This window comes from Echinops telfairi, unplaced genomic scaffold, assembly GCF_000313985.2.
Source record: "Echinops telfairi isolate 266 unplaced genomic scaffold, ASM31398v2 ScPeMD7_22;HRSCAF=79, whole genome shotgun sequence".
NCBI classification, from domain to species: domain Eukaryota; kingdom Metazoa; phylum Chordata; class Mammalia; order Afrosoricida; family Tenrecidae; genus Echinops; species Echinops telfairi.
The window spans coordinates 974912-985495 of record NW_022103919.1 but is presented as its reverse complement, the minus strand read 5'-3'; the positions used below and the strand labels follow the sequence as shown (position 1 = coordinate 985495).

Here is a 10584-nt window from a genome sequence, read left to right as displayed (position 1 = left end):
GTGTACTTGAGTAAGAGTGGAACTTGACTCATCCCCTCTTGTAAGGCCATGACTCAAGATACACCCCACACTAATTGCGCCCTAATTCATATATATAAAACCAAACCCACCGCCATCGAGTCTGTTCTGACTCATAGCAAGTTTAGATAGAGTTTCTGAGACTGCAGGTCTCTAAGGAATCAGGCAGCATTACCTTTCTCCCACAGAGCAGCCCATTGCTCAACCTGCAGTGCCACAAAAATCTCACTGCCATTGAGTCAATTCTGACTCATAACAACCTTATAGGACAGGGTAGACCCACCCTGGGAGTTCCCAAGACTAACTCTTTATGGGAGTCGAAAATCTTGGCTTTCTCCCATGGAGTGGCTGGTGGTCAGCACCCAACATGCAATCACTACACCACAGGCCACTTCCTCACAGGCCACTGGAACTCCTTTATTGATGGATAGAGATTGAGATTTACAGCATAAGATGCAGCCTAGTTGCACATGTCATAAATGGAAAATAATTCCATCGGATCACAAAATGGAAGACAAACATACAACATTGAGAATCATGACATAACCAAGTTGAAATATAACATTTACTGTCACAGGCAATGGGGGAGCAGGAGCTCCTTCCAATTATACTCACTGTCACTGAGTCAATACTGATTCATGGCAACCCTGTAGGCCAAGTAGAACTGCCCCTGGGGTTTCCAAGAGGTAACTCTTGACAGATGAAAGCCTCATCTTTCTCCTGAGGAGTGGTTGGTGGTTTCAAACTGCTGACTTTTCGATTCTCAGCCCAATGTAGCATAGTAGTACAATAATTAAAACCGTGTACCATAGTTACTCTGCGAACATAATATATAGCTTGGAAACAAACAAAAGCTATAAGAACTTACTATAACTTGCACTTTTGTTACATATAATAGAAACCTAACTGGGTATTTAACCACTACATGAGGGTTCTCTTTTTCTTATCAAATATGGTGTCCCAAGGTATGCTGCTTCAAAAGAAGTAAGTAACCCTTCTCCTTTCCACCATACTGGATGAGGAGGGTCTTTCTTTCTGCACTCCCAACAATGGCTGGCAGCTCCACCTTGAGACATCACACATACATTATATCCATACACAGGAAGGAAGGAAGAGAGGTGTTAAGGATTGAATTGTATCCTCCCCCTCCCCCCAAATATGCATTGAATTCCTAACATCTTCCTATACCTGTAAATAGAACCCTGTTTGGAAATAAGTGTTTTTTTATGTTGTGTTAATGAGCTCATACTAGAATAGGGTGAGTCCTAAACCTAATAATTTCTGAGTTACAAAAACAGAAGAATAAAGTCTATTGAATAGACCCAGAGACACAAACAAGGGGGAGACAAGACACCAAAGAACACCAAGGATCTCCCTGGGCTATTGGCAAAGAAGGTTCTCCCCCTGGATCCATGCCCTGAATTGAGACTCCTGAACTGGGAGAAAAGAAACACTTTTGTTCTTCAAAGCTACCCACTTATGGTAATTTTTGTTAAGGCAGCACAAGGAAACTAAGACAAGAGGAGAAGGGGGAGAAGAAAAGAAGTGTGTCTATGTCTAGAAGCAAGGCTTGCAGAAGTCCCCCCACAGGCTTATAGTTATATTTCACTGGCCAGAATGATATATTTATGCTCATATAATGTAAGGGAGCTGGATAACATACTTCTGGAAAATGTGTAGATACAATACTTTCCCAAACAGAATTAAGGCTTTGTTGGTAACATAAGCTAAATACTGGGTAGGCAAGCAGCATTGTCGTTCCATAGAAAGTCAAACCATTAGGGAGGTGAACTACATGGATAATGTGAACATGATGGTTTGCAGGAGGGTTTGCGATTCTTTTTTTTAACTTCTTCTTCTTTATATCCCACACCTTCAAAGTTAAGGCCAAGATTGTTAAGTGCTCCCCTGTGTGGTAGAGCTATTGGTGGTAGTGGTGTTTCTTCTGTTAATGCACACTTTTATTTAGAATTTCATCGTTCCAGGTATCAGATTCATGCAAGTCCATGATCCCACATCCCTCCTGGCTCTGTTCTTTCAGATGTCTTCAACAGACAGGCTACCTTTCTGGAATTGTGTCCTTCATCGTCCTTAGGCTCTGTTGATTGTCTACTCAGTTACAGGTTTAAAGACAGTTTTGAATTTCACATGAGATTTTGGGGTCTACTCAACCTGAACATGTTTTTAAGGTCTCTATTTTGTGATAGTGCTATAACTGGAAACCCCCTCATGTCTCTTCTCTTTCAGTATTTGCCTAGGGTTTCATGTTTTTATTAGTCCAGATGAAATTTAGAAAGTTTGTCAAATTGAAAAACTCTGATTAGTATTTTTATTAGGGTTGTATTTAAGGTAGGATTAGCAGAGAACTTATATTTTCATGATACTAAGAACAGACTAAATGAACATTTAGTCTGATCTTCCTGGATACATCTCATAAATGTAGCATTTTCTTAACAAAGATTCCACATCTTTTTTTTTTTTAGTTTATTTCCATTTGTTACTTTTATAAATGGGGTCTTTAATTCTATTTTCTATCTGGAATAATTTCCAGAATTTCGATCTGGAAAATATTTTGTTTATAGGGAAACTATTTGTTTTTATATGTTAATGTTCTAACTGATGACCATATTAGCTCTCTAACTGTATTCAGTAGCTTCCAGTTTCTAAAGGGCAGTTTCCTAGGCACAAAAATACATCATCTGCAAACAATTAAAATTTGGACTTCTCCTTTTTAATATCTAACCCTCTCATTTTCTTTATTTAACTAATTGTATATGCCATGAATATTTCTTTCAGTCACCTTTCTAATTAGAAATTACTAAGTGAATTTGAGCTCTTCTTTTTCAAAAATTTGAAACTTTTTATTATGGAAAGGCAAAGAGCACAATGTCACGCATATCCATATACTCGTGACCTGACTGCTGCAACAATCAGCACGTGTTCTGTTCCAACCCTCTCTCCGTCTCCCATCCTTTCCCTGAATCATTTTGAAACAAATCTGTCTTCAAGCCATTTCATTCAAAAATTGTCAATAGATCACCCTAAATGCAATGCATTCTTTCTCTTTTTTTTTATGCAGTAAGAAAATATTTCTTTATCAGTAACTAGCAACTTGAAATTGCGACAGAAGGGGGATATTCCAGTGTAGACAGCTCCTACCTTTGAAAGCAGACTATTAATTTTACCTATTCATGGAAGGCAACGTAAATGTGGGTGCTAAATTGGGAGTTTTGAGATTCACATTTTATCTGCAAGTAAAGAATGTCCCTTCTAAAGCCGAATGTGGAACAAGGCAAGCAACAGAAAGAAGTCGCTGCTGACTCCGCAGCGGTGTGGGAAAGGAGGCCATGCCACTGTTTCTTCACGACGATTTTGTGTGTTTTTTTTTTAAAGCCACATGATTTCATCCGGTTGCCAGGATGTCACTTTCATTTCAGTGACAGCTCATGCTCCTGGCCCTTGAGCAAAAGACTCACCCAGAGTCTCTGCTCGAGGAATGGAGAGACCTTGATCCTGAAGGGCCTGAGCTTTCAGCGTCTCTGCTTCCAGCTTGGTCTGCTGTTCCCACCTTTGCTCTTGCAGGATTTCTTCCAAGGACACCTGCGGGAGGGGTGTGTCACTCTCCTTTCCCAAGTCCAGCTGGTCTTCCTGGCAGACATCCAGGCATCTCCTCCTACAGGGAGTCAGGGCCCATGGGAAGCTGAGTCCCACCCTCAGTATGGTTCACACAAAGGCTACTCCTATCATCATTTGCTTTCCCTATTTCTCCTCGTAGGACCACGTTTTCTCCTCTGACCACAGAAATTCCTCGAGTCCTATCATCGTCTTTTCCCCCTACATGAATATGCTCCACAGTCTGATGGAGCACTAAGTTAGCAAACTGATCAATGCTTCTTAAACAGTGTCCTTCCATCTCGAAGCAGGACCGAGTGCTTTTGGTTGATGTCTTCGATGAGGCTGGCGGTGCATGTCACATAGTTCAACAAGGTTGCAAGGTACAGCAGCAACAGGCCATGGGTCTAATACCTCTTCCTCCTATGGCGGTCACCGTCCTGGCCAGACTGGGGCCGGGACGGAACCCCGATAGGGATCACACACCTGGCAGGGCTTTCAGTTGCCGGGGCCTGCCGGAAACTCCTCTCAAAGAATTCTTTGGAAAACAAAACAAAATTTTACCACAATACCACCATGATACCTACCAAACCAAAATCTTGGTATCATCAAAGATTGCTTTCTTTCTATCCAAGTCTAAACAAGGCCCATGCGGTGCATTTGATTGGATAGGGCCCTTAAGTTTCCTTTGATCGGAAATTTCTCCAAACTTTTTTGGGTTTTATTTTAATAATTTGATTATTGAAGACGCTGGTCATACGCACTGTAGTTTTCCATATTCTGGATTATCTTACTGATTCCATAGTCTGGCGTCTTTGAGCATATTTCTTTCTTTCCTGTATTTTCTATACAGTCAAGATTAGTTCAAGAGACTGAAATCCAGGTTCAATGGTTTATCAAGAAGACTTCGCAGGTGATGCATTTCCATCAGCAGCCCCCCAAAATACAGGCTTTCTCTGATTGTGGTGTTCCGATGGGTCACAGGGGTCCAGTGTCACCAGCCTAATCATCATGCGTGTGAATGTCGCCCATCCACTTTACTTTGACGATCGTGTGGTTTCAGGGGCCGAGCTCAGAAAGCTTCATTTGTGTTGGCTCTGGAATCCTTCCTTCTTCTGCTCTGTTCAGAATCAGAACCCTGTCGATGAATCATGCTGGGGCTGGAGGTAGTTAGGGGGAGCTGAGCCTGCGGATTGCGATCCCCGAGCCTGTGTCAGCAGGATTCTAGCTGGGTAAGCCCAAAGGAGAAGTCTGGCAGGAGGCTGTGCAGGAAGGACAGGCCTTGCTAGCTCCTCTCTGTCTCCATGACGTCTGTCTCCACCAGGCTGCAGGTTGTCCATCCAGCAAGGAACCCTGGTGGCATAACGGTTGTGTGTGGGGCTGCTAAGCTCAAGATGAGCTATCAAAACCACCAGCCTCTCTGCAGGAGAAAGATGAGGCTTTCTACAGAGTGGCAGTCTCTGAAATTCTGAGGGGCGGTTCTGCCAACCCACAGGGTGGCCGTGAGTCAGAACTGACTGCATGGCCGTGACTGTCAAGGCTCTCGCGGGTTCAGCCTGCTCCTGGTCTCCTGGTCACACCGCTCACCATGCCCCTTCAGTAATGACATTTGCTTTTTCAATCATTTTGTTTGGGGCTCGTACAACTCTTATCACAATCCATCCATTGTGTCAAGCACATTTGTACATTTGTTGCCATCATTATTCCAAAACATTTGCTTTCTACTTGAGCCCTTGGTATCAGCTCCTCATTTTCCCCCTCCCTCCCCACCCCCGCCCATGAACCCTTGATAATTTATAAATTATTATTATGCTGTCATATCTTACACTGTCCGACGCAGTCATGGCATTTTTTGCTGTTGCCGATATCTGGGTTGCTTCACTATCTGGCTTCTCTCAACGAGTAACCAATTCCATTCTCTAATTCCCTCTGTTTGGCACTGTAATGTTTTGTTAAGTAGGCAAAAAGTACATTCTCATGTGCCTTTCGGTTTGGTTGGTTGGTTTGGTTTGTGTTTAATGCCAAATGTGCCAACCTCTGGACTTGGCTTAAGCTCAAAATATCTTTCTACCTTGAGGGATTATATGCAGATTAAAGACTGACGGAAAAGACACCTATGGATAATCCGGAGTTGACTAAATTTAGTGACAGTGGTTTGTGGAAAGTCAGGATAAGCTATCCACTGTCTGCCATGAGATTCAATTCCTGGAGAGAGTTCTCTTAGCCCACAAGACTCCTGACCCCTTCTCTCCCCAGTTGCATGCTTTTCTATGACTTTCTAGTGTTCCAGGAGTAATACCCTGTTTCCCCAAAAATAAGACAGTGTCTTATATTAGTTTTTGCTCCCAAAGATGCGCTAGGTCTTATTTTCAGGGAATGTCTTATTTTTCCATGAAGAAGAATACGGTACACATTTATTGCTTATTGTTTTATTAAAAGAGACCTCACACTTCCTGTCTGCTCCGGCTGCACTGCGGCCAACAACCACTACAATCCAGAGTCCAGAGTTACAGTAGCTTCAGGAATCTTATTTTCAGGGAGGTCTTATTTTCGGGGGGTGCCTTCTATTTCAGCGAGAGGCAAAACTGTAAGTAGGTCTTAATTTCAGGGGATGTCTTACTTTTGGGGAAACAGGGTAGTGCCAAAGAGAATCTTCATGTCTACAAACTTGACATTCCCACGGGCAGACACAGTTCAATACACAATTCTTTTTAAGTCATGCATTGAGTTATTAATTCATTCAACATTTACCAAGCACCTACTGTGTGATGGGCAGTGTTCTAGCAATCGAGGTTGTCATGTCGACTCGACCAGGCCCGGTTCCTGGCCTGTCGCCATGGGATTTATATAATCACGGGAAAAGAGAACTTGACCATGATAATGTTTCAGAAAAGCACATGGAAGTTAAAATAGTGAACGCTGAGGTGGAGGCGTGAGTCAGAGAAGGCCTCCCCCAGGATGCCTAGAGCCTTCCAGGCAGGTTACTCAGGGGGAGGTTTCTCCAGGCTGAGAGCACATGTTGTTTGCAGAACATGAACTGGGGTCCTGGTTTTCTCTCTACAAGCCTTCTTAATGGAAAATATTTTCCAAAAATGTAAGATATTTTATTAAGTGAACAGATGGGATGGGAGAGAGAGAGAGAGGAGAAGCCCAACACCCATGCTCCCCTTCAATAGTCAGCACAAGCCTTGCCTTTGCACTTAAGTGTGTGCCATTGGCTGGGTGACCACCCTTCCACATAGGAAGTTCGTGTTGGCTCCCTGCAGGGCTGCCACGTGTACGGAATGCGAGCAAGTTGGGGAGAGTGCCTTGCAGCTGAGAATGGGCCACCCCCACGCACAGGAGTATTTTTTATGGCTATTTACATTTGATGCCACGATTTCCGTGAATGCTTGAGAACGGAGGCTATGGAGAGGGGAGTCATCTAAGACTCCCTGAGGCCAGAATCCCAGGGGCTGGTCTCTAGGGGGGACCCCACCACCACCTTGGTCTCCCCGACCGCTCCACCCACCCGATCCTCAGCATTCCCAGGCGTGCCTTGCTCCTGTATATGAATGAGGTGATCTTTCAGCTGCCCTTTGTCTTGGAAAAAAATTAATTCTCATTTGCATTACCTCGTCTAAATGTCACCCACCGATATTTTGTTAGACATTAGCAGCGCTGGCAGGAAGGGCCGCGGGGTAATTGTGTTCTGCCTGGCGCTGGGATTTACATAATTTCAGACAGCAATTAAAGAATCCTGGGGAATTTTTTTCTCTCTCTTCCAACCTCTCCTACAAAGAAAGTGTTCGTTTACATTAAGCGCTCAGCTCCTCGCTGTTCATTTGCATAAAATTAAAGGTTTTTGTGTTCCCGAACAGCAGGGTAACATTTAAAATTCCGTTTTAAAAAGCTCACCTTACAATAATAAAATGTTAATATCATTTCATAGGCAATGCAAGGTTGCCAGATGCCTTTCACTTCCAACTTGTATCCAGTGCTAACCGCTCCTCCTTCCCGCCTTCTCTCCCTGCCAGCTCTCCCTTCTCTCTGTCTTTGTCCAAGTCTGTCCTTCCCCCACATCTCCTTGGCCCTGTCCTGTCCCCCTCTCTCTTTGATTTCTCACTTGGCCCTTTCTTCTTTTCCTAAACGGAATCCTGATGCCCTCAACCTTCCCCAGCCTGGGGCCATGAAACAAAGTCATGTTCTGTGATCCTCCTGTGAAGAATGACTCTCAGTTGGAGCTGGAGACTGGAAGGAGGTCCCGTGTCACCACCATCCCAGGCTGCCCTCATGTGTCCTGCACCATCCCAAGCCAGAGTCAAGTCGGTTCGTCTCCCTTTCCCTGTGAAGCCCACATACTGCCCTGCCACCATGGATGCCCACGATGCCGTCCAAAGTTCACCCATTAGCACAGCACCCCAAAGTGGCTGGGGCTCTAAGGCTTCCTTCCATGGATTCCTTCCTTCACACTTGCTGTATGTCAAACACCACGGAGATGGTCATTTGAGAAGATGCATACAGGAAGGATCTCTGTCCAGAACCTTTCCATTCTAAATGCTCAGTGCTTTGCTGAGTCTAGACCACAGACAGGCTACCCTACCCTACCCCCAGGACAAGTCTCCTTCAGGCTTTATTAGCCTGCCTTGCCATTTGGCCTCCTCGGTTCACCCTAGTCCATCAGATACATTTTGGAAACTCAAAACTGGAAGGGCAAAGGCATGAGCTTCCAAGCCTTGGTGTCAATCAGGGCCCTCCAAGGGGCGACAGTCCAACTTAATTTACTAAGAGTGGCCACCAGTTAGGCTGGTTTCTCAGCATAGACATGGAGCATAGACAAAGAGCTCTGGTCTTTGTCCCCCTTGCTGGGAAAGCCAGTTTTCTCAGCCTAAGGAGCGATGCCCATGTTGGCAGGAGGAGAGGAGAGAGAGGGGCAAAGGTGAGTGGCACCAAGGTGGAAGGGTCCGGAAACATCTCTGCCGGTAGAGATAGAAGGGACATTTGGAGCGAGACAACTGTGCGAGGCGGGATTGCCCACCTTCCATGCATGACCTCAAAGCAAGTAAGAGTGAGGAATTAGGAAACGTCGAAAGACCACAATCAACCCTCCCCCAACAAGCCCATGAGTGGGAGATACAGAAAAAAGAATTGTGTTTCCTGCACCCCACACTTTTAGAACTGATATTCCTGGTTGTGACTAGTGCCGTTGAGTGGGTACTGACTCATAGTGACCCTGCGTACAGCAGGACAAAACACTGCTCAGCCCTGTGTCACCCGCTCTGTGGTGGCTGAGTTTGAGCCCATTGGTGCAGCCACTGTGTCAATCCATCTTGTTCAGGGTCTTCCTCCTTTTCACGGATCCTCTTTTACATTCACCACTGAGAGATCCCTTGGTGATCTGGGCCTGAAAGATGAGGAAATGTTCATTCATTAGACATGGAAATTCCAGAATAAGGGGAGTGTATTCAAAGTCTCTAAGGAGTGAAGAAGCACCATGGTGGGCTGAAGAATTGAAAGCTGGTCAAGAATCAGGAACAGGGAAAGTAAAAGAAGACAAGAAACAAGGCAACAAGAAGCATATCAAGAAACAAGGAAATATCACCAATGCATCTGTGAAAAGAAATTGATAGAAACTGGTACTGAGGGAACAAAGCATGAGACTTACCAAAGAGCTTACATAAACTGTTTTAAATAAATTCCCAGTGAAATAAAGAAAAACATGACAACAATGCCTCGCCGAACAGAAAATATCAATAAAGAGATAGAAATGATAAAAACTGAAGTTTAAAGGTATAATAACTAAACTAAAAATTTCACCAGAGGGGCTCAATAACAGATTTGAACAGTGAGAAATAAAAATCAGTGAACTTGACAATGGGTGTAGTCTGAGAAACAGAAAGAAGACAATAAGGATAAGCTAAGAAAGCCCAGCAGAGGTCTGCAGGACACCAAGTGCACTGACATGCATCTCACTGGAGACCCATAGGAAGACGAGCGAGAGGAAGGGGGCAGAAAGAATATGGAAGGCAACAATGGCCCGAAGCGAATTTGCTCTGTAAACTTCTACCTACAACATAATGAAAAATATAATAACAATGGCCCCAACCTTTCCAAATCTGATGAAAACCTTTGGTCTACACATCCAAGGAGCTTAGAAATTTCAAGTATAATAAAATAAAAGATGTCCATGCCAAAACACATTAAAATCAAACTATCAAAAGGTCAGGGATACATATGGTAGCCAACTAAAATGGAGGGAGAGAAAGGAAAGAAGAAGAAAAAGAAATGGGTAGCAGGGGAACAGGGTACTAACCCACCCAAGGGGAGGGTATTGTTTATATCTCCACAGGGAAAGAGGGACCAGCCTTCAACCCAGTGCTCCAAGATGTGAATGCAACACGCCGGCATGGAGTAGGGAACCAGTGGAGAGGTCTGAGGGGCCGGCCCCAATCCCAACTATGTGGACACCTCCCCCTCCCCCCAGAAGAATTTATGTCAGAGGACAGCACTGAATCTGCAGCTCAGGGAGAGGGACATGTCTGATCAGAGAACATGGGAGCAAGTGAAGGGGGAGGAAGAGAGAGTGGAGCACAGCCAGGCCCACCAAGCCTTAAGGACGATATACCCACTCAGAGCAGCCAATCCACAGAGAAGACCATATGGCCAGCCCCACTGTGAGACACAACATCCCTCACTGACCCATAGCCCTACAGAGGTCAACACTGGAGACACAGTGTGGGAATTGCACCCTATCTGATCCCACCACACTGAGGCAAAACACTAAGGGCGTGCAACAGAACAGCAAGGGGAACAGAGCAACGAAGTCCCCAGGAATACAAAAAATAGACTTAGGGACCAGGGCATGGCACCCCGTCAGACTCGACCAGAAAACACTCCAAAAGGCCGACAAACAATCCTTGAACTAACTACAAGCGTTTCTCTTTTGTTGTTGTTGGGTTGTTGTTGTTGTTTTGT

General features: G+C 44.6%; 1 pseudogene; it reads right to left on the bottom strand.

Moving 5' to 3' along the window:
• Positions 1-3462: 3462 nt before the first annotated feature.
• Positions 3463-10584, bottom strand: part of LOC101646930 — a 64557-nt pseudogene continuing 57435 nt past the window's right edge.